The 22,892-nt window shown below is 39.3% G+C and overlaps 1 long non-coding RNA gene across 1 annotated transcript in view; it reads right to left on the bottom strand.

Moving 5' to 3' along the window:
* Positions 1 to 22,892, bottom strand: part of LOC118921776 (uncharacterized) — a 59,701-nt gene that overhangs the window by 18,709 nt on the left and 18,100 nt on the right. The window contains exon 3 of the long non-coding RNA XR_005028508.2: positions 22,599 to 22,726. This is a non-coding gene — a long non-coding RNA (uncharacterized LOC118921776). The remainder of the gene's footprint in view (positions 1 to 22,598; positions 22,727 to 22,892) is intronic.

Here is a 22,892-nt window from a genome sequence, read left to right as displayed (position 1 = left end):
ATACATGAAGAAATTAGCTCTCCTTCAGGCTTTTGAGGGGCTATTTAGCACAGACAATTCCTTGGCACTTGCGGCATGGTTGATACGGACCAGCAGACAGCATGCAGGCTGTTCCATGCTTTCCCGTTCTCAGTTCTCGGGCCTTGCCTCACGGTTTTCTTGTTTGTTCTTTTGTTTTTTGCAGAGGAGAGGGGGCATGGTGGCAGGGTGGGGAATAATTTTCTGGAAAGATATCGGACCCAGCATTACACCTAAGGGCAAAACAAAATCACTAAGTGGTTTGAGAAACATATAAAAACTCTCTGTTTAAAAATATCTTACTTATGGGTGCCTAAAATTTTACCTATTCTGAGGCAAGGAAAAATAGATTTCAAGTCATGGACAGCTCCATTCCATTGGTTGTCAACTACCTAGTGTGCCATTCTAATTATTTTACTGCTGTCTATCAAACCATCCAAGAACTTAGTGGCTTAAAACAACAATAAACATTTAATTACGACTCTTGGTTTCTATAGGTCAGGGATTCAAAAGGAGTTCAGCTGGGTGATTCTGGATGCATGTCTCCCAGTGGAAGAATCAGACAGTAATTGGGGCAGCAGAGCTCTGGAGCAGCTGGGGACGGACAGGGGACCATCTCTCTCAATGTGCATAGTCTTTCTGCAAAGCTTCCTCAGAGCATAATGGCCTCAGGATAATTGAATGGCTGAAGACTTTAAGGACATGTACTCCACCTCCAAGAGTGAGTATTTCAGCTAGGAAGGCAGAAGCTGCATCATCCTTTATGATTTCATCTTGCAAATCCAGCAGAGTTGCCTCTGCTATATTCTGTTGGCTACAAGTGAGCCACAAATCTGCTCAGACTCAAAAGCAGGGGAATTAGATTCCACTTCATGGCGGACGGGGTAGGGGGGCGGCGGTGGCAAGTTTCTAGAAAGCATGTGGGAGGGGAGATAGAGTTGTGGCCAGGAGGTGATGAGCGACAGGGTCCCTATGTCATGGATTTGTTCTCCCTGCATGACGCATTTTCTTCTCTCTAGCCCTTTTGTAAAATGAAAGGGTCCCATCTAATAATATTCCCATATTATTTTCTTCTTTGACAGAACAGAACAAGTCTGCAAATTTTTTTTAATCTCCATAAAATCCAGCATTACTTAGAAAATGAAGCATAAGAAAAGCATAAGCAGAAGTGTATAGTAAGGGTTTAGGGGGAAAAATAGCCAAAGTCTGGCTCTGAAACATATCATAGGTACCTACAGTTGTAAAGGCTACAAAATGCAGAGAATATATTTCTTTGGGGTGGGTATTGTAGTTGGGATAAACTTCTTAGAAAAAAGGATAAATAATAAAATTTGACTGAGTTTTTTTCTCACAGAAAATAAAAGCTTCAGTATGGCAAAAGAAAACAAAAAACAAAAAGTCAGAAGACACACAATCAAATAAGCTGGGAAAAAAATATTTGCAATACACATAACAAAGGATTATATTTCAAAGAGGTTCTAGCAAATGTGCAAGCAAATTTTAAACAATCCAATAGAAAAATGGCCTAAGTCAACTCAAGGAAAAGAAAGGGAAAATGTCCAATAAATATATGAACCTTTGTCCTCTGGGAAATAATGGAACAAAAATGAGCTATGATTTTTAACCTTTAGATTCCAAAATTAAAGATAATGATAATATCAAGTAGTGACTATGGTATAAGAAATTCACAGACATTGTTGGTATGATTGTCAGTTGACATAATTTATTTTAATTTTTTATTAAGGTATTTTATACAATCTTATGAAGGTTTCACATGAGCAACATTGTGGTTTCAACATTCACCCATATTAACAAGTCTCCCACCGCCACCCCATTGCCATCACTGTCCATCAACGTAGTAAGATGGTATACAGTCATTACTTGTCTTCTCCATGCTGTACTACCTTCTCCATGACCTACCTATACTGTGATTGCTAATTATAATGTCCCTTAATCCCTTTCTCCCTCCCTGCACATCTACCCTCCCCAACTCCTTCCCTTTGGTAACCCCTAGTCCCTTAGAGTCTGTAAGTCTGCTTCTGTTTTGTTCCTTCAGTTTTGCTTCATTGTTACGCTCTGCAAATGAAGAAAATCATTTGGTACTTGTCTTTCTCTGCCTGGCTTATTTCACTGAGCATAACACCCTTTAGTTCATTGCCACAATTTGTACAAAAGTAATCTGGCATTTTTATTAAAATTGAAAATGCATGTATCTAAACATGGCAATGCATATCTTTTGAGACTATATTAAACAAAAAACAATTATTTGCATACAAATGTATACACTAAAGAATGTTTATTATGGCAATTTTCTTATTTATAAAAATTAGAAATAAATTGAAGGTCTGTCAATAAGGTAGTGATTTAATTTTTTTAATTGTGGAATTTTAGTCCAAGAATATTATGTAGTTAAGTAAATTAATGAGGTATATCCCTATATATTATCTTAGATATCAATATATAATAAAGTGAAAAAGTTATAGAATAATATGCATATATACATACTATAGTTTATAATATGTATAGTATAAAGAAAATGACAGATATTTGTGAATATGATTGTTTAAAAAAGGAGGTATAGTGGGATTCATTTGAACTGCTAGTAGATTAACAAAGGGTTGTTAATGCCCATTTGGGGCAAGATGGGAAGGGAACCAATTCCCATCTTTTTTCATATCGGTCTTTGAAAGCATGACTTTCGATAGTTGCAAATATTCCACCATGTAGACAAACTATAATTGATTTAATTTCCTCCACCATTGAGAGATATTTCATTCATTTCTAATTTTTCCTTATTGTAAGTATCATTCCACTGAATATTCTAGCATATAAGTCTTTGTGGGCAGCTTCTCTGACTTCCTTAGTTGATATAAATGAACTCGTAACTTAATGATTATGATCACAATGCATGGTGATTAATTAATTAATTGACGCACAGGAAAAGAAGTTGAGATATTTAATGGCCAAAGTTCTTGAGCAGGGTTTCACAGCAAACGCAGAAGCAGTTTCTATACTGTTTCTTATAAGGATGCCTATTTAAAGCTGAGTGTAGAACATTGACGTGCAATTCAGTTAAGGCAATTTTGAGAGCTATCAGTGATGTATTGTTTGTATGTCTGCAGAATCTGGCAGGAAATATCCTCAGCATTAAATCCCAAAATACTATTCATGCTCAGAAGTGTGCTGTCTGCCCACACCACCCTATTTTACTATCGTGTGACGTTAGTAAATATTTCATATGTATATCTTGCTGTATAATTTTACCAGGCACTTTCACATGCACTGTTTGATTCCTACAGCAAATGTCATAGCAGGAATATTTTATTTCATCCCCACATGAAGTAACTGAAGATCTGCATTATCTTTCAGAAAAATAAATCTACGTCAAACCCGATCCACTTTTTTTGAAAGGCTCTGTGATGAGACATTGTATTTTGCGCATTTTTACCTTCATGTTAAAGCACTCCTCAGCATGTAGCCTAAGACCCTTCCTAAACTGACCCCAAGCTCCCTCCCCACTGTCTTCTCTCTCTCCTCATCTTCTCTCCTGAGCTACCAGGCTTCTCACAACTCCAGATGGGCCCTTCCCCATGCCTGGAGGCCTCTCCCTTGCTTACCTGATAAACTATTCTCATCCTCTAAGACTATTTCAAACACTACTTTTGCAAGAAGCTCTTTGAAACTCTTGAAGACACAAGTTTTTCATTTAAGAGTCCAGAGGCCTGTATTCATATTATTTCACTGTTACAGCATTTATTTTATCATCTTCAGTGCATCTGATTACATGTGCTTTACTCCAACTAAAAGAAGCCCCTTTGGGGGCACAAGAAGTCACTTTGGGGGCACAGTTGCTAGGGTATGGCCTAGCACACCGGGGGTGCTGTGTTGAATGAATGAGCCTGGGGGCAGAGTCTCGGATCCTCAGGGCCCACTGACATAGTCTAGGTATCCAGTGAAAGCTCCAAACCACTGCAAAAATAAAAGCCTGTTTTTTTTGTACGTTTTGGGAAAATGCAATGACGTACAAATACACAAATCTGAGTCTTTCTGTTTGCAGGCTCCTACCATCATCAAAAATTTTATAATTTGAAGTAAAGTTGCATTTTTATAAAGTTAACTTTTAAAGGAATTCTTTTAAAGGCTAAAAATATTGAAGAAGAATTTCACACAGAATGTGGCAGGCAGAGTCCTGGGCTGGAAGCCACAGTGTTTGGGGGGTTTTTGTTTGTTTGTTTGTTTTTGTTCACCTATGTGACATTGGATTTTTGTCTCCGGCCACTCTGTGTAGCGGTTAACAAATTAATTGGCGAACAGTCCCTTTCTAGGCTTGGCTTTATCATCTAGGAACAAAGGGACTGGATTAGGTGGCCTTAACGTGTTTTCAACTCTACTAATTAACTATGAAAATGCTCTGACGTGATACACATAAATTGATCTGTTTATATTACTTTATGATGTGGATATATCATAACTTTTTGTTACTGAAATTCTCACTAAAATTACCTAATTCATATTTGTTAAAGGTTTTTCTATATCTGAGGGGTGAAAAATAAAGTATTCCTTCTTAGAGTCTCCTAAGTGCTCTGAAGTGTTTCCCTCTGCCGGGATCAAAAGCACAGGGAGCTCAGCTCAGGTGTGTGTGAAATGGATCAGATACGGCTCAGGTTCAGAGAGGCTTCTCCTAAGACAGAGGACAAGCCCTCAGGAAATAGTCTGTCACCTTTCCCTTTGTTTCAGCCAGAGTTGCCAGCCTACTATATTGTAGCAGAACCAGTTACAGGCCGTTAGCCTGGGAGCAAGCTGCCCAGGACACTGACCTATAAATGACATTAAATCCTCACAGAAGTGATTTAAATATGTAGTCCCAGTTACTTATCAGGCTCCACACGTGACTCCCTGGGTACCTGCAGAAATGAAAATTGGCTCCATTGGACCTCTGCTGCTCCTTGTCTGGTTCTTTGACTAGAGAGAGAGCAGGCTTTACTGGGGCTTTTTTTTTTTTGTCTGCACCCATGGGTGTTTCTGGAGTACTGGCTTCTTCAGCTCCTAATCTGAGATAATATGGCATTGGAAGAAAAACCCAGACTTAGCACTGTGTCTCTCATTCCTTGTGTCCTGAGGTCTGTAAGCAGTCTGCCTTCCCTCCACCTTTCAGAGTCCACTTGTGGGTACTTTATACATAATGCCCAAGGCTTTTAGTTGTACTTAGCAGGAGGATCAGGGGAAATATGTCTACTACATCTTTCTGGAAGCAAAAGGTCTGACCCATTTTTGAGCTTCCAAAAAGTCAATTTGTCAAACCATTTAACAAATAACTTTAAATGGAAAAGTCATCTCCACAAAGCTTAAAAGTGTTTTTCAGCCCATTAGTGGGCATTTTCACCGAATCTAGTCCCAGTTTACCACCTCTTTTTGGATTTCTCACTCCCTTTCCCTTTGCTCTTCCCCAGTTTTTCCCCTTCCCAGTTAGAGCAAACCCAACAAATTATCTTGTCCACCCTCCACCAAAATCTTAGTGAAATCTGTTGAAGGTCTGCCCTGGGCCCAGCTCTGCAGAATGTGTCCAAACAGACCCTTCCTCTACCCTGAGCAGGGAGAAACCTGCTGAAATGCATTTTTACCCCACTAGTTATTAAGCGACCGTGACTAGTTTCTAAACTACGTCATAGATAATGATTATTTCAGACTCATTTCACATTGTCTTCTAAACTATTTCCATTTTAGAGAAAGCCACTCTACCTTCTGTAACATCAGCCACTCAATATCATCCTTAGAGAAAGTAGCAGCAGAATGAGATAAAGGTTTGTACTCAGGGCCTTCTTTGCTTAAGTGATATACTTGAACTTTCAAATCTTCAATAATATGTCTTGCTGCAGACATAATGGCCATTAGTACCTTTTAATTTCTTTGGAACTCCTTTAATATATTTTTCCTCTAACAAAAATACAGAGTCTAGCAAAACAGTGATTAAAACTACAATCTAATCTTCTGAACACTAGGTATATTTACATATATATGTATATATATATTTATAGACTACATAATTATTAATCACATAAGAATTGGAATAATTTCTTACTTACTATGAATATTACCTTATTTTAAGAATAACCAATTCAGAAAGATGTGCTTGGTGAAACTCAAAAATCTGTATTCAAGTCCTTACATTTGGGCATTTTACTAAGAAAAACACCTCAGAACGATTATATGAAAAAAAAACTTGAGGGTTTAAAAAACAACATGTGATTAAGTACTCTTAAAAGCAGTTGAGGTAAAAATGTAAAACATTCCAGTTAAATTTCCATAAAGATAGGTGCAGTTTGAAAGGGAGAGAAATGTAATAGGAAACAAAATACACTTGCAGAAATTTCAGATGTTATGTGTTTAAAACTCTCCCTCCAGTGCGTGCAAGCAAGTGCTTCCTGCGCCGTCTCCTCAGAACCGGCAGTGTCTCACCAGCGGGAAGTGACTGGTCACAAGATGGACAGCCTTGTACTGCGGTGGGGAAGCCAGGAGATATGTATGTAAACAAGTAGGCAAAGTCATTTCTGGCAAGGCTACTGTGCTAGTAAGAAAACAAGAGAAAGATGTGTTGGAGCACAACTAAGGAGAAGGGGAGAGGCACCTTCAGAGTGGGTGGCCAGGAAAAGCCCCTTGGAGGAGACGGCTTCTAAGCTGAGGCCTGACAAATGTGACAACAGTTTCTAGGCAGAGGGGAGAGCAAACCCAACAAATTATCTTGCCCACCCTCCCCCAAAATCTTAGTGAAATCTGTTGAGGGTCTGCCCTGGGCCCAGCTCTGCAGAATGTGTCCAAACAGACCCTTCCTCTACCCTGAGCAGGGAGAAACCTGCTGAATATAGGTTTAGATGGTATATAGCTAGATTTAGATATAGATGATACATAGCTAGATTTATTCTGAGGAATTGGCTCATGTGACTATGGAAGTTGAAGTGCATTTGGAGGGAACAAGCATGACATGTGTGGGAACCTGAAAGACACCAGGGCCCTAGAGGTGAGCCAGGTAGGAGATGATCCAGAGAGGTGAGCAGGTGCTGTCATTATGATTCTTCAAACCACAGTGAGAACTCTGGATTTCACACTCCATACCATGGGAATACTCTGGGAAGAACATGGAACGAAACAGGATAAAGAGGGCCAGGCATTCTGGTATCCCCTGTCAAGCTGGAACTGTTTGTAAGAATTTAGGTGGAGATGCAATCAGGATGTTGTGTGTATGAATTAAGAGCTGCAAGAGAAGGCTGGGCTGGAGACACTCATTAGTGACCTGCGTGTATACATGCTATTTGTCTTAATGTAGGTTCTCCTAGGAACAGACCCTGAGGTAAGCATTTGGATGCAAATAGATTTAGGAAGTGCAGGAAACATTAGTGGGAAAGCAGGAAGTGGTGGTGACAAGGGACCTCTGGGGAAACATACCAAACCCAGTGCCCAGAATTTCCCTATCTGAAGTCTGACTTCCAAATGTCACTGGTCAAGGATATCCTCCCGGCCTGCTGCATGCATAAGTGGAACAGACTCCACAGTGTCAGGCCTAGAGCTCTGCCACTTTCTATGTGTGACCTCGAGCAAGGTCTCACTCTCTGGGCTTCCACTTCTGTCAAGTTGGAATTTAATTACTCAGCATCCTCCAGTCAAACAGAACCAATAAGACAGATTAGATGGATGATATGTAGATAGAGGGAGATAAATCTATGTAAGAATGTAGATATAGATGATATATAGCTAGATTTACTCTGAGGAATTGGCTCATGTGACTATGGAAGTTGAAATGTCCCATGATCTGCCATCCACAAATTCGAAACCCAGAAAATCCAGTCTTGTAATTCAGTTCAGATCTGAAGTCCTGAGAACCAGCATTGCTGATGGCATGAATCCCAGTCCAGGGGCAAGAGAAGACTGATGTCCCAGCTCAAGCAGGCAGGCAGGAGGCAAAAGCAGGGTAAATTCTTCCTTCCTCTGCCTTTTGTTCTATTCAGGCCCTCGACAAATTGAATGACACCCACCGACACTGGGGAGGGCTATGTGCTTTACCCAGTCCACCACTTCAAATGCTAATCCATCCAGAAACACCCACATGGTCACACCCAGAAATAATGTTTAATTTGGGCACCTGTGACCAGTCAAGTTGACACATTTAATTAACCATCACAGTGTAAACACTGCATACCCCATAGGAGCTGCACTAAATTAAATTATTTAATATGTATAGAGTGCTTAAAATAGTGTTTAGCCTACAGTGCTAGAAAAATATTTGCCATCATTATTACCACTACCATCACCATTCTCATTAGTAGTATTATTACTGTTATATAATTTGCTATTTTGGGATTGATTAAGGTTACCTGGCTCATTCATTAGAGAATATAAAGAAAGAAAAGATAAAAGCTCAGGGCTGGGAGCAGTCAATATTTAGAGGAGAAGAAGCTGGCAACAAAGAATGAGAAAGAGGGAGCAGGGTAGTTGGGGGAAACCAGAAAAATATGAAGACATAAGCCACAAAAAAAAAAGCGTTTCAAAGTGAGCAAAATTCCCATGCATCAAATGATGCTGAGAGTTTAAGCAAGATGAGAATGGAGATGTGAACACCAGAACTTGCAAACACTTCGGAGCAGCAGGGTTCCACTCTGTTAGCCAGTGTAGACCTTTCTTTGAAACACCTGTGTTAGCCCACAAGCTCTTTGTGTAGCTCCCTCCTGGTTTTGACTGTCCTTTCTTCTCGCTTCTGGTAGCGGCATCCTACACTTCGTGTGAGAGTCACATGCCACACTCAGCATTGGGACCCAGAGATTAGCATTTGGATCGGAGGACTCAGAATAGTGCTCAGCCCTCCTCTACCACAGAGAGGGGCTAACTCCTCAGAATCCTCCCCAGAATGGTGAATTTCAGAGTTTTGGGGAAATGCTGTCTCTATGTACTTTTTTTGTTAAACTGGTAGGATATTAGTCTGGGGTTGTAGATAGACAACCATCTTGCCTCACAAATGGGAAGACTCACTAAGGGAAGCAATGACAGTGTGCTGATGGCACTGTGGGAGCACCTAGATTTACCCACGCCTGAAGCCAGCCAGATGCATCTTCAGGATTCTTGCAGTTCTTAAGCTGGCATGAGCTGGATTTCATTCACTGTCAGCCAAAACCATTTTGACTCTATCGTAAATATTTCCACAGTGATTATAATGTAAAAATATCAACTGAGATTTATATTTTGGCACATTTATGAAAAGAAAATTGGAAAACAAACAGCAGAGGAAAGGGGGAGCTATAGAATTCAATTCATCCATGTGTCTCATTGACAAGACCAAGCTCTGCATTCCTGATAGTGAGTTCTGGGTTTTGAGCTCTTTGGTTTTCTTATCTACATAGTCATACCTGCAGGAGCTATTTGGTGCATGGGGTGAACGGACCAGGCCACAATGGGAGACGGGTGACATCGGTTGGTCTAGTAGCAGGTGGCAGGCCAGGCTCAGTCATACAGTGGAAGCTTAGGGACAAAACGATAGTTCCTCGGGAACAAGTGTGACAGGGAAGGCTTTTGAGAATAAATCGAGGAATGTTCTTAGCAGAAATGGAAGAATAGAGTAGTAACTTGATGAAAAAAAGACTGATCAACAGTCAAATCAGTTTGAGTTCATCGTTACAATCAATAGAAACTATGTCTAGGTAATTATGCAGAAAGGGGGTTTATTAAAATGGTGTTGGACAGCTCACAGAAGCTCAGGATAGGCAAGAGAATCAGGTTTGGGGGCAGTCATGCAGGGCCACTGTCAATCAGAACACACACCGGGTCCAGTGCTGGCCTCTCAGACACTAACTATAGACAAGATGCAGCTGCCATCTTCAGCACAAGGTACTGTGTATGCTCTCTGCTTCTTTATGTCATTAGCTTCCAAGGCAAAGTACATGTGATTTGGGGGCACTGGGGGGATGGGGGTTGCTGCGGTGAGGGCATGGAGTGAAGTATGACTGGCAGAGCCAAGTTCATGCACCCTAATGCAAGGGAGACGGTGAAAGTGAGCATAGGGCATTGGCCGTTTCTCTCACGACGTGTGAACTCTGTGCAATGATGTGACATGTTCCCAAATATAAGGACATTCAGATGATCGGTGGTTGAAAATAATGGCAAATATACTCACCCCCTTAAAGTACATGGTGGGCAATGATTCAGAATGTAGGCTTTGGAATAAGACTGCCTAAGTTCAAGGTCAAGATCTAAAACTCCCTTGCTCTTTAATTTCTCTAAGCTTCATTCTACTTATCTGAAAAATAGAGCTAAGAATGGAACCTAGCCCAGAAAGTTGGTGGAGGGATTAAAGAAGGTGATGCTCATGTAGGAGACATATTATTAACCCGAGGCTACCCAGACTTTCCCTCTCCCTTTCTGCTAAAGAAGATTCTGGTGGTGGCTTCTAGATTTATTTTGCTCCCTTATGCCCCAAGGAGGGCTCTGTTATTACCAAAGCTATTCCTAAGGCTTTTGTGATACAGAATTGGGGTAGAAGATCAGGAGGGATATAATCCAAGAGGTGCCTACACTAGGACTAGGGAATACAGGAAAGTGGAGAGGAGAGGAAAGGGGCTTTTAAGAATATTGCCTAGATAGACAAGTAGATGATGATTGACAGAGTATATATATATATATAATCTTACACATATAACCTTATTATATATAATCTCTTACAATATTGAGGAAACTCTTGTAATGAATATGGTAATTTTAACATTATAATTTGATGGTTGGAACATGTTTCTTTTAGGTAACACTACCTTAGGACTGGATCAAGTAGATCATAGAGTATTAGGAAGGAAATGAAATACAAGAGCAACACTTAGCCCAGTGCCTGCCACAGAGTAAGTGCTCTATACAGGTTATAGTTATTGTTACCAGAACTGGATCAGGAAGCCAGAGAGATTTATAGCAAGAGTGATGCCATGAGAGCAGTCCCTGGAGCTACTGAATTAGGGCTTCCTAAAATCCTCTGCGGGAGAATACGATTGAGGCCAGACCCTTGAGGCAAGGTTGAGGGGAATCTGCTGGAAGACAGCTGCGGTTCTGCATCCTCACCTTTCTCCTCCGACTGGAAACAAAACTGCTTGACGGGAACTGAACTGTGCAGTCAGAACCGTGTTTTAACTGCCCTTCCATGGCACTTTGTTACAACAGCCCTAGCAAACTGATACACCTCCAACTGAGCATCTTGTAAGTTCAGAGCACTGTCAGCATGCCCCAGTTATACCTGGCCTATCAGTTTATGAGGCAGAGTAAAGGATTTCAGTAACTACTGGAGGTATTACCCAAGGTGGTAAGTGTCAATCTGAGGAAACACTCTTTCAGAAACTGTTAAATAGTAGAAATAGGTTCAGCAATGCTCACTGATAATCATAATCATCAAGTAATACTAAAAATTCTGATACAGGGAGAATAGATTTTTTTTTAAGTCATTAACTGATAATAGCCAATATCTATGGAAGGTTTTAATATACTAGATGCTGTTACTTTGCTATTTTAACTCACTTAATGCTCACAGCAACACTGTCAACATTAAAGTATTCATTGTCAATGTGAAAATGATCAGCATTCTAATTATATCCTTACATATAATCCTTGAACAGATAAACAGATGAGACACAGAAGTGAGGTAATTTTCCTAAGGGCACACAGCCAGTAATTAGTGGAGTCAAGATTTAATACCAAGAGTCTAACTCCAGTGTCTCACTTTTTTTACCCATCATTTCCTATTGCCTCACCATACAATGTGTTTACTACAAGATACTTAGAAAATATTTAAAGCACATAAAAAGTATCAAGAGAGTCTCCAAGTTTATGTGTGTCTACTTATGTGACCTTGATAAACTAGAAAGTAAACCTCCTACCTCTGCCACTTGAATCTCTGACCAATTAGTGGTAAGTATTGTTAATGACCTTCTGTCCTAATAAATATCAGTGTGACTTTTTTTTAACCAGTAAGAGGTTAGTGTGATTGTTTCTTTGAAGAATGGTCAGCAGTTATGAAAAAAACAAAACAAAACATTATTTGCTGAGTTTAATTGATCCTTCCCTGAAATCCAATTCCTTTGTCATCTGTTGTCAATACTGAAATCCTCATTATTAATGTGAATATGATTAGCACTGTAATTATATGTGTACATAAAAACCCCATTTTTCAGTTTTTTTCCGATCTCCAGTTTTCAGTGTTTGGCAGTCTTGGTACTGAGGGTCAGGGTTTGAAAGCTGCTCTGGCCCCCCACCAGCTTTATTTACAACCTCACACAGTTCCCACATAGCCACAGATGGGTCCTTAGGTATTAGGTTATCACAGATTTCTTTTTATAATACATGAGGAGCGACCCAGATTTTTTAAATACTTACAATCTCCTCTGAAATAGCAGCTGCTTCAAAAGAAAGGTTTATTATGAAAAATACAAACAAACTATTTCAGTGGGAAACTGCTCAGAGATGTTATAATTTGCCATTTAATAAGATTTTTTGCACTGGCATTTAGAAGGCATTCTGTCACAAGGAACCGTTTCAATTGATCAGAGTCCACCATCACATGGCTAAGAAGGCAGAAATAATCTAACCATCCATCTAGCTAAGTAGATCAGCCAGAATGCTTTATAAATACAACTCAAGGGTGCTAAATAGTCTGTAGGAGAAGATAAGACTCTGAATCAACTAATTTTTCCAAGCCCACAGTCAAATAATTTTTTCTAGGTGCTATCTTATAGCAAAAGCCCTTTTTCTAAAGTTTTTCTGGAAGTCTGATATTAAAAAGTACCCACATTATTGAAAATTTCATTAGTCTTTTTCTGTGACATTCTCTGACTTACAACAGCAAAATATAGCTAAAGCCAGATCAAATTTATAGATTATGACTTTTTCATCTTTATCTACACAACCATGTTGGAAATGGTACCTCAAATTCATTACGGTTTTAAATTAAATTTAAATCCACAAATTTCTTGTGGATGCTGTGCAGAACAGTCTACAATACTTATTTGTTAAATATTTGCACTGTGCATTGCTCGAAATCACAAAAGGTGAGGTTTGTTGTTCTTGACTAGTACAAATAGCTTCTGAAAGTGAAGAAATAATTATTCACCATGTGGAACTCAAGCCCACTCATCATATACAGACTATGTTAAAATCAAAATCTAAACCATCTTTAGTATAAATATGTTCAAACTGTATTTAGTATTTTACGTAGATTTTAATACTCTTAACAGTTTCATTAGGGGAAGAGCTCTTTCCCATTACCTGGCAATGGCAGATATAAGCCATGTAAAAGGTGCATCTGAGCTGTCATCCAACAGGCTCTGCCTTAGAGCGCCACTGCATGACCACTGCGTGAACACAGCGGCTATGCCCCACCCTCTGTCTGGGCCTGCCCTGTCCAGTTTCTCCTTCCTGACTCTCTCCTCAGCTTGGCATTACCCCCTTCTGCCCTTCAGCTTGCCTCAGACTTAGCTGGGCTTGCACTCCAGCCCTCAGTTAGAGTGATCTTGGCAAACCCTGCACCCCAACCTGACCTCAGCCCCTGTGAGAATTCCCTCCCCTTTTCCCTCCAGCAAAGGCCTTGGCTACCCTTTCCCTGTAGTCCCCCTCCTCATGCAATGGACTTACCATGGAGGAGAGAGAAGTCTGGGAAAAGAAAAAATGAGTACTTTGGATTAGGGAAACTGAAATGATCAGAAATTACCGGGGTACATTTTGTCTCCCTGACATCAGGGATGGTTGTTGAATTATACTCCTCAGTTTATAGCACATGATCATGAACCATCCATACAAGTTTCCCCTTTTGTGTTGTTAAAAAAAATACTTAAATCATTTATTTACTTATTTAGTATCTTGTTCTCACAGCCAATTCCCTTTCCTGTGCTCCCCTGTAGAAAACTGTTCTGATGTGTTTGTGTATATTTTATAATAAAATGTGTTACTACAAAATCTTCCTTGGGGTGTGTGTGTGTGTTACAGATCTATTCTTTTCTCACTCCCAGTTATTCTTAAGATTCATTATGTAGCTATGTATTGCCCAATCTGTTAGTTTTAACTACTGCGTAATACTCCATATGCCCATCCTCCCCATGGTATTTTTTGCTCTCCTAGAGATGGTCACTCAGCTTACCCAAACTCCCTGGCACCACAAATGATGCTTCAAAACATCTTCATGCATGTCCCATATGGAATTTCATGATCATTCCTTTAGGCTTATACCCAGGAATGGAATTCCTGGGCCATCCTGCATGGCAGACTATCAGTGCCATACCCGCATCCCCTTGACCTCCCCACCACTTCATGCACACAGGCTTCAACTGCCTGTTACCTGCATGTGCATCTCCTACTTGTGGGCTTTCTCAACAGCCCTCAACTGACACCTGAGAGTTACAGGTCTTTCACCCTTCATGTGGGCAAACCGTGAGGCTCTCGTTCTATACTGGGTCCTGGAATCCCCCAGTTAAGCTCCATTAAACCACAGTGGTAACTTGCTTCGAAACATATCCTTTATTGAGCACCTTTCCTTCTCTACCTCACTTTTCCACTCCCCTACCAGAGCTTCCTGGGCTTATCTCCCAAAATAAACCATTTCTTTCAAATCTGTATCTTACAGTCTGTTTCTGGGCAAACTCAAGCTAAGACAAAGGGAGCATGTTTATTTACCCTGAGTTAAGATATTTATCCTGGCCAAGCAGTAGCTGGCTGCTCAGAGTAATGACTGCACAGACCTCCCCCCAACAGCAGTGGTGAGGGTGGTACCCATGGTTCACATTCTCCCCAGCACTGGTGTCATCCAGCTTTCTCATTTGTGCTCATATAATTGGTTTAAAGTAGTAAGTATCTCACTGTTATTTTAATTTCCATTTTCTGATTACAAGTCACCGTAAGCTTTTTTGTTTTAATTTGGTGTGCTTCCATCTTTGCCGTCTACAGTAAAGGTTAATGACAATAGCTAACACTAGATCATTCGTGCATATTCCCAGAGGCCAGATTCAAAGAGCCCTATTAATCCTACATACTATTCTTGTTGGCAACCACATTTTAAAGATAAACCAAAACACAGAAATGTTAAGTAACTTGCTCAAGGGCACACAGCTAGTAGAGAATAGAGCCTGAGTTTAAACCCAGATTCGGGCTGAGAATCTGTGCTCTTGACTCCCTTATTCCGCTGTCTTTCCTGACTCAACATTTCAAGAACCTTTCCTCTTCCATTTCCTCTGAGCCTCATCCCCCTTCCAAGCACATCAAGACTGCAGGGACCAAGACCTACAAGTGGGTAAGGATTTATTATTTGGGGACCATAAACTAAGCCTTTTCAACTGTAAAATGTAAAGAACACTTGGTTGGTTAGCACAATCATTACAAAGTGAAATATTCTACTTACTTTAGTACTTCAGTCAATTGAGGACTATATGGTATCATATTAAAATGTAAAAAATGGTATCTGAAAATGATACAGTCTATATTAGTTTTCTTTTGCTGCTGTAAAAATTACCACAAACTCAGTGGCTTATAGCAAAACAAATATTTTATCCCACCCTTCTTTTGACCAGTTCATATGTACTCAGCTGGTTCCTCTGCTCTGGGTCTCGGAAGGCTGGCTCAAACATTCATCTGAAGCCCCCTTGTCTGGAAGGAGAATCTGCCTCCAGATTCACTCGGGTTGTTGCTATAATCCTGTTCCTCATGGCTACGGGGCTGAGTTTCCCATGCTCTCCCTGGCTGTCAGCTGGGAGCCCCTTCAGCGTTTTAAGGCTGCCTGTATTCCTCAAGATGCTATGGTCTCCAACTTCAGACTAGCAAGAGTACATCAAGTCCCCTTCACGCTTCTCATCTATAACTTCTCCATCTGCTACATCTCCTCTGCCTCCACTCAGATAAAGTCCTCTGCTTTTAAGGGCTGCAATGATTAGATGGGTCCCACTTCAAAAATCCAGGGAAAAAAAAAACAATTTTAAGGTCTATAACCTTAATTACATTTACAAAGACCTTTTGCTATGCAATACATATTTGTAGATTCCAGGGATTGGGGCACGGACATTGTTGTGGGGAAGGGACGGTGTTGATCACCACAAGATCCTAGCAGGAAACCAGGGTACCATTCCAAATTTCAATGGGAAAAATAATAATACCTACCTTAATGGGTGATCATGAGATTTAGATGAGTTAATATTTGTAAAATGCTTAGAACGGTGTCTGAAAACTGTTATATAAGTGCGTGTTGAATGAATGAATGAAGTTCTGACTGTACTTGAAAGATGGGAAGTACATGTAATAAAGCTGAATGTCGTTACCCAGTTGCAAGATTGGAAGTTATTGGTGGGGAGGGAGGAGTTAGAGAAAATCCCTGATAGCAGCTTTGTTTAGGTGTCATTTGTAGTAAGCAGTGGTACCGATAATTTAGGATATTCTGGTTATCTGAAAGGTTACTGAGAAGGTAAAAATGTGAATATGGTTGCTTATATAACTAATTTATTGTAAGACCTAGTTAGTTAATAAATCACTGCTCTGGCATGGGCTTGGCAGTAGATCATCCCGTGTTACATCACACATCATGGGGGGTTTTCAGAGCCCCTACACGTTTGCCTTGATATCCCTAGAAACACCAGACTTCCTGGCAAGAGACCATCATCCTGGAAGTTGAGAAGTAAATACAGGCTTCTTCCTGCACTTGGTGTCACCTCTTCATCTCCCTATTCCCACTATTCTCTGCAGTCCCTTTTGCTGTACCCATGACAGGAGCAATGAACAGAGACCATTTGTAGTAATAAAAACTTCAGGTGCCCTCCACCTTCACAGTGCTTTCATCAGCTAAAGAAGCAGCATGATATAGTGGTTTTGAATCTTGACTCTGCTATTTCCTGGCTATTTGATTTTGGAAAACTTCCACATTCTAGTCGCAAAATGAAGTTAGTCATAGCTCCCTTAAGCTACTGCTAGGGTGATGGCCAATAGAATTGAAGTACCCAGTGGTGCCTAGCACGCAAAAGGCACTAAACAAATGGCTACTATTATCATATACTATTTCTAGGGATGCCAAAATAAATACTGGGCACCAGGGAAATTTTAATTCTAATAAATAACCAGCAATTTTCTAGTGTTAGGATGTCCCAAATACTGCATGGGAATACTTAGATTGACATTATTTTTATTTGCCAAATCTGGCAACCCTGATTATTTCATTTGATCCTTAGGACCATCAAAGTAGATATTGTTCTTATTTTACAGGTGAGGAAATGGAGCCTCAAAAAAACTAAGTGATGTAAAATGATCAGAAACCCATTAACTGGTAGAACCTGTTTTGTTTTTAACACAGGTTTTGTTTGATTTTTGCTTTTTTTCTCAAAAAGAATGCTCTTGTGTCTATCAACATAAACACAGAATAAGGGGTGTCATGGGATTGCTGTGTTATCTTGAAGGACTCATAAATCCTCTCTCAAACAGGAGAATTGACTCTAAACATATGGGTTATATTGAGGTGGTTTAAAGAAAGATGGATATTAATCCTATTAATACTGATAAAGTATGTGTTGAGAAGTACTCATGAATCCTCTCAAACAGAAGAATTGACTCTAAACATATGGGTTATGTTGAGATGGATTAAAGAAAGATGGGTATTAATACTGATAAAGTATGTGTTGACTTCCAGGCAATATTTAGTACAGGTCTGCTGTGTGTGACTAACAATGAGCTCCCTCGGGGCAGATGTGAAGTCAGGGGACAGGGAGATACATACATTAGGGCCCTCACAGTCAGGAACCAGAATTTTCTGTATCTTACCACCTATCTCCCACCAGCCTCATTTTAGTTGTGTCTTGCTCCTCAAAAGTGAACAGAAAAAATACAATGTGAATGAATACAGAGACAAATAATTAATAAATCATTAGAGCTGAAGTTTAGGTCATCTGTTTGATTTCACTAAGACAGGTCAGAGTTACAACAGACATCAAGAGTTGGCCTTGCCAATAATGATATTAGAAGGAGGTGGAAGAAGAACTTTAAATCCGCTTTGAACTACCTTCTTTTGCAGACATGCCAATTTAAAAACATCCCTCTTAGAGACCTAGATCTCCATAAGATAGCCTACCTTGGTTCCTTTTATGGTCCCTTCAGGGGAATTTGGGTTTCTTGTCTCTGCAAGCACACCAAATAAATTTTTTTCTATTGTTAAATGTATGCTCAGAGATTCACACACTAGTATTTATATATGTGGTGTTAACTCAAGTGGCTAAAAGAGGAAGCCGCCTTCGGAGAGAATGGGGTCCTATGGACCTTCACTTTCCCACTGTGCGCCAGACGCTGACCCTTCTTTTTGTACAGTACATTCTACTGATAATTTCACTATTCCCAGAACCTCTTTTTACTATATTGTAGTACCCTTTTTTTTTTTATTTTAGCTTTCATTTTCATTGATTTACTTGGTTTGGTGGAGAGGCTGAACTTGCGTATTATGTTTACTCTGCATGAAAAATGCTCCTTTTCCCTTTCCGTATTTATAGCAGTCTGATTTGGCATCTCCAGGAAGGAAATCACTACAGGGTGTGGAAAATGCTTTCAGCAGCCTGAAGAGTGACAGGCCCACTGAGCCAAAATAGAATCTGCTCATTGACAACACCTGTACCTCAGATCATTTTTACATACAGAGACTGGAAATATCTGCCACAAAAGTTCAATCGTTTCCTCTCTAATAAACTGCAAATTGCTTAGCTCAGGAACCAGAGTTCCCTGAAAGCAGTGTTTCTCAAAATGTGGGCTCTGGACCACCTATATCAGCCTCACCTGGGGTCCATATATAAAAGCCTGTTTCCGGGCCCCATTGCATTCCTACTATTGAATCCAAACCAGTAATTAACAATGAGTCCTTAAAATCTTACCTTAGAGAATGTATAAATGAAGATTCGAATAGAACTTTATGACATATTTTGTTGTCAGGTGATCTAGATAATATTGGCCTGTGACTTTATCACTTCCCTACTTACTCTGACCAACGCATCCTGGTCAAGAAGGGGTAAGGGAGCCCCATGGTAACTGCATGTGAGAGGAACACGGGGCAACATCAGGTTGGATGAGGCCCATAGCCTGTTTCGCACCAATGTGATTCTGTGATTCTTCTGGAAGGGGTTCAGTATCTGCAGAACTCTCTCGACTGAGACAACCTCCATTTGATCTGCTCCCAAGGAGGAAGATACAAATGCATGATTCCACACACAAAAAAATGAAAATTACATAAAGCTTATTTTAAAAGCAATTTAAGCATGAATACATATGCTAATATATTGAAACTACAAATTGAATGTCCTGTGGTTTTTCTATTAACTTCCAATCTCTCCTCATTGGGAATCACTAAAATCATTCATTGGTCATATGTGGTTAAAGGAATTATCTTTTCCTTGGTCTGTTCCCTTGTCTGGCACCTGCATTGTGTGCTGCTTCAGTTTTAGACTGGTCTCACTGGAAAGGCCATTTCCTCCTTATTTGACACTTAATGCCAGCATCCCAATATTTTCAGGCTTTCTGTAATTGTGCAAAGTCTGGATCTTACACACTGAAAGACTGCATCAGTTGGATTTCCGTGCTCTCTCTCGCTCCCTAATTACACAGAATTAAAGTAGTTCCCTCTGAGTCCTGATCTCTGAAAAATATATGTCCCCAAGGAAAAATGTGCAGTTTGCAGTCTGTCCCTTGGCTCTGAGCCCCCTACAGGCTGCCTGTCACTGTCGTGGGATGGCTCAGTGCCTCCTCATTCTGGCACGTGAGAAGGCCCTCTAGATGGAGGCCCCCTCCCCTGGAAAAATTCTCTATCTACACAAAAGCCCTTTCATTTTATCTTATTTCCTGTTATTAAAGCCACCTGAGATGTTTCTGCCTCCATTTTATAAATAAAAATAACACAATGAGTAGAAATATAGATTTCCTGGGTACATGGTAGGTATCGATGGATCTGTAACGAACTCCTCCAAAATAGGAATTGAATTTGTACATGTTCTTGGATTTTGCTCAAATTCAAGTTTCAAAAGGATAAGGTGCTATAGTTTTTTAATCATGACAGAAAATTAATCTTTCTCAAGAATGATCTATTCCTTAAAAAAAAAATCCTGTAATGAAAAGCAATAAAAATCTATAATTGCATGAAATGAGACCTTCCTAGTCAATTTGGGCAGAGAACTGGATCAAGTTGGAAAATATGTACTGCAAATCTCTGATCCTCCAACTAAATAAAGAAGTAATGAAGCCATTTACATTTGTTTTGTGTGTTTTCTTTTACTAGAATTATTTTGACCATCTTATGCAGGCCTGTCTTATCAAAACAGAAACCACTTACTGGAATAACCTTTCTCATGGGAAGAACAAACAGTATTATCCTGCTGATTAAAAGAAGAGATGATTTAACTGTAGAAATCCCAGGCTCCCTTTAAACAGGGAACAGAGATTCACACAAGTGAGACGATGGATCCAAGATATTCATTTTTTATACAACAGATATTTATTCGTACCAGGAGCTACGCTAGCCAATACATGTAATGGCCATTCATTTTCTTTAGTTTTGGATCAAATAGCAATACACACTTGCAGATATATTTCCAAAGATAAAGATGTTTATGAAGTAAAATTGGTTCCCTTCCCATCTTGCCCCAAATGGGCATTAACAACCCTTTGTTAATCTACTAGCAGTTCAAATGAATCCCACTATACCTCCTTTTTTAAACAATCATATTCACAAATATCTGTCATTTTCTTTATACTATACATATTATAAACTATAGTATGTATATATGCATATTATTCTATAACTTTTTCACTTTATTATATATTGATATCTAAGATAATATATAGGGATATACCTCATTAATTTACTTAACTACATAATATTCTTGGACTAAAATTCCACAATTAAAAAAATTAAATCACTACCTTATTGACAGACCTTCAATTTATTTCTAATTTTTATAAATAAGAAAATTGCCATAATAAACATTCTTTAATGTATACATTTGTATGCAAATAATTGTTTTTTGTTTAATATAGTCTCAAAAGATATGCATTGCCATGTTTAGATACATGCATTTTCAATTTTAATAAAAATGCCAGATTACTTTTGTACAAATTGTGGCAATGAACTAAAGGGTGTTATGCTCAGTGAAATAAGCCAGGCAGAGAAAGACAAGTACCAAATGATTTTCTTCATTTGCAGAGCGTAACAATGAAGCAAAACTGAAGGAACAAAACAGAAGCAGACTTACAGACTCTAAGGGACTAGGGGTTACCAAAGGGAAGGAGTTGGGGAGGGTAGATGTGCAGGGAGGGAGAAAGGGATTAAGGGACATTATAATTATATAATATTAGGTGAAAAAAATTGTAGGGCATAGAATTTGCTCCCTATCTGGGGACAAAAAAATTGTAGTTCTTCCCCAAAGCCTAAAAAGAATAGATCAAATTATAATATTTAATTTTTTCCTGCATGAAATTATTATAAAATATTTTTCTCTTCTTTTTGAACACTTTTTTTTTGCCAAAACTTAAAAAAGTTGTTACTAATTATAAGAGGGAAAAACTAACGTTTTATGAAAGATTTATACTAAGTAACCTTGCACAAAGAAATTGTTAGCCTTGATTATCCTTTTATAGTTTTGATGGTGTTTATGCTCCAACTATTAGTGTCCATTGGGAGATTTTTCTCTAATAACTGGAAGTTTCTGAGTTCTTCAACCCCTTGAGAGAAATGAGGGACCATTCTACTTCCTTATAACTTTACTGTCAATTGATTTATTGTTTTTAAGTAATTTTACCTCAAAAACATTTTCATATGGCCAACCAAAATATTCTGAGTGATATAAAACCAAATGTGCCGAGGATACAAAAGAAGTTTAAGTCTTTCTGCACATAAATATGATTTATGTGGGAGGATGAGACAAATGCAGGGAACAACTAGGACATAAGAATCATAGTGGTTCCCTAGGATTAACAGTGTTTTTCCAAGGTTAGTCCATCATTTGGATGTGATAGATGAAGAAAATGAAGAAAGAGAAAAAGTGGTTTTTCTAATATCACCTAAGGATCCAGGTATACTGGTTCCACTGGGCTGTAGAAGTGCAGGATGTTAATTAAAATCCAAGAGCAAACCAAAGTCAGCCTCCATGAAAGAATTAAAAAGAGAAGACTGAGAACTGGACTTAGTTAGTAACCATTTCCTGGGCTATGCCTGGGCTTCAGCAGGCCACCAGCCTTGGAGCCCTTCAACCACTGAGACCGCCCTCACTGATGGCGTCCTGCTGACTGTAGTTATCCCTGAGGGATATGTCCCAAGACCCCCAGTGCATGCTTGAAACTTCAGATAGGACTGCATGAAACTTACATATACTATAATGTATATGCTTTCCTATACATACATACATATGATAAAGTTTGATTCATACATTAGGCACAGTAAGAGATTAGCAAAAGTAACTAATCATAAAATAGAACAATTGTAATAATATCCTTAACAAAAATTATGTGAATGTGGCCTCTCTCAAAATACTGTGTTGTACTTACTCATCTTGTGATGTTGTGAGAGAAATACCTACATGGTGAGATGAAGTGAGGTGAAGAGCTTGGCACTGTGATGTAGGGTCAGACTACTATTGACCTTCTGATCATGCATCAGAAGGAAGTTCATCTGCTTCCAGACTTCAGTTGACCAGGGGTATTGAAACTGCAGAAAACAAAACCGTGGATAAGGGAAGACCACTGTATGTCTGTGGCATCAGACTCTAGACTTATCCATGTACGTCACTTTTACAGAGCTGAAACTCAAATGTTCAACTGAACTGTGGATTAGGATGCTTTCAATTGCAAGTGATTGAAACACAACTCAAACC

The sequence above is a fragment of the Manis pentadactyla genome, chromosome 12, assembly GCF_030020395.1.
Source record: "Manis pentadactyla isolate mManPen7 chromosome 12, mManPen7.hap1, whole genome shotgun sequence".
Lineage (NCBI taxonomy): Eukaryota > Metazoa > Chordata > Mammalia > Pholidota > Manidae > Manis > Manis pentadactyla.
Note: the sequence above shows the minus strand (reverse complement) of the source record. Positions and strands in the feature narration are given on the sequence as shown.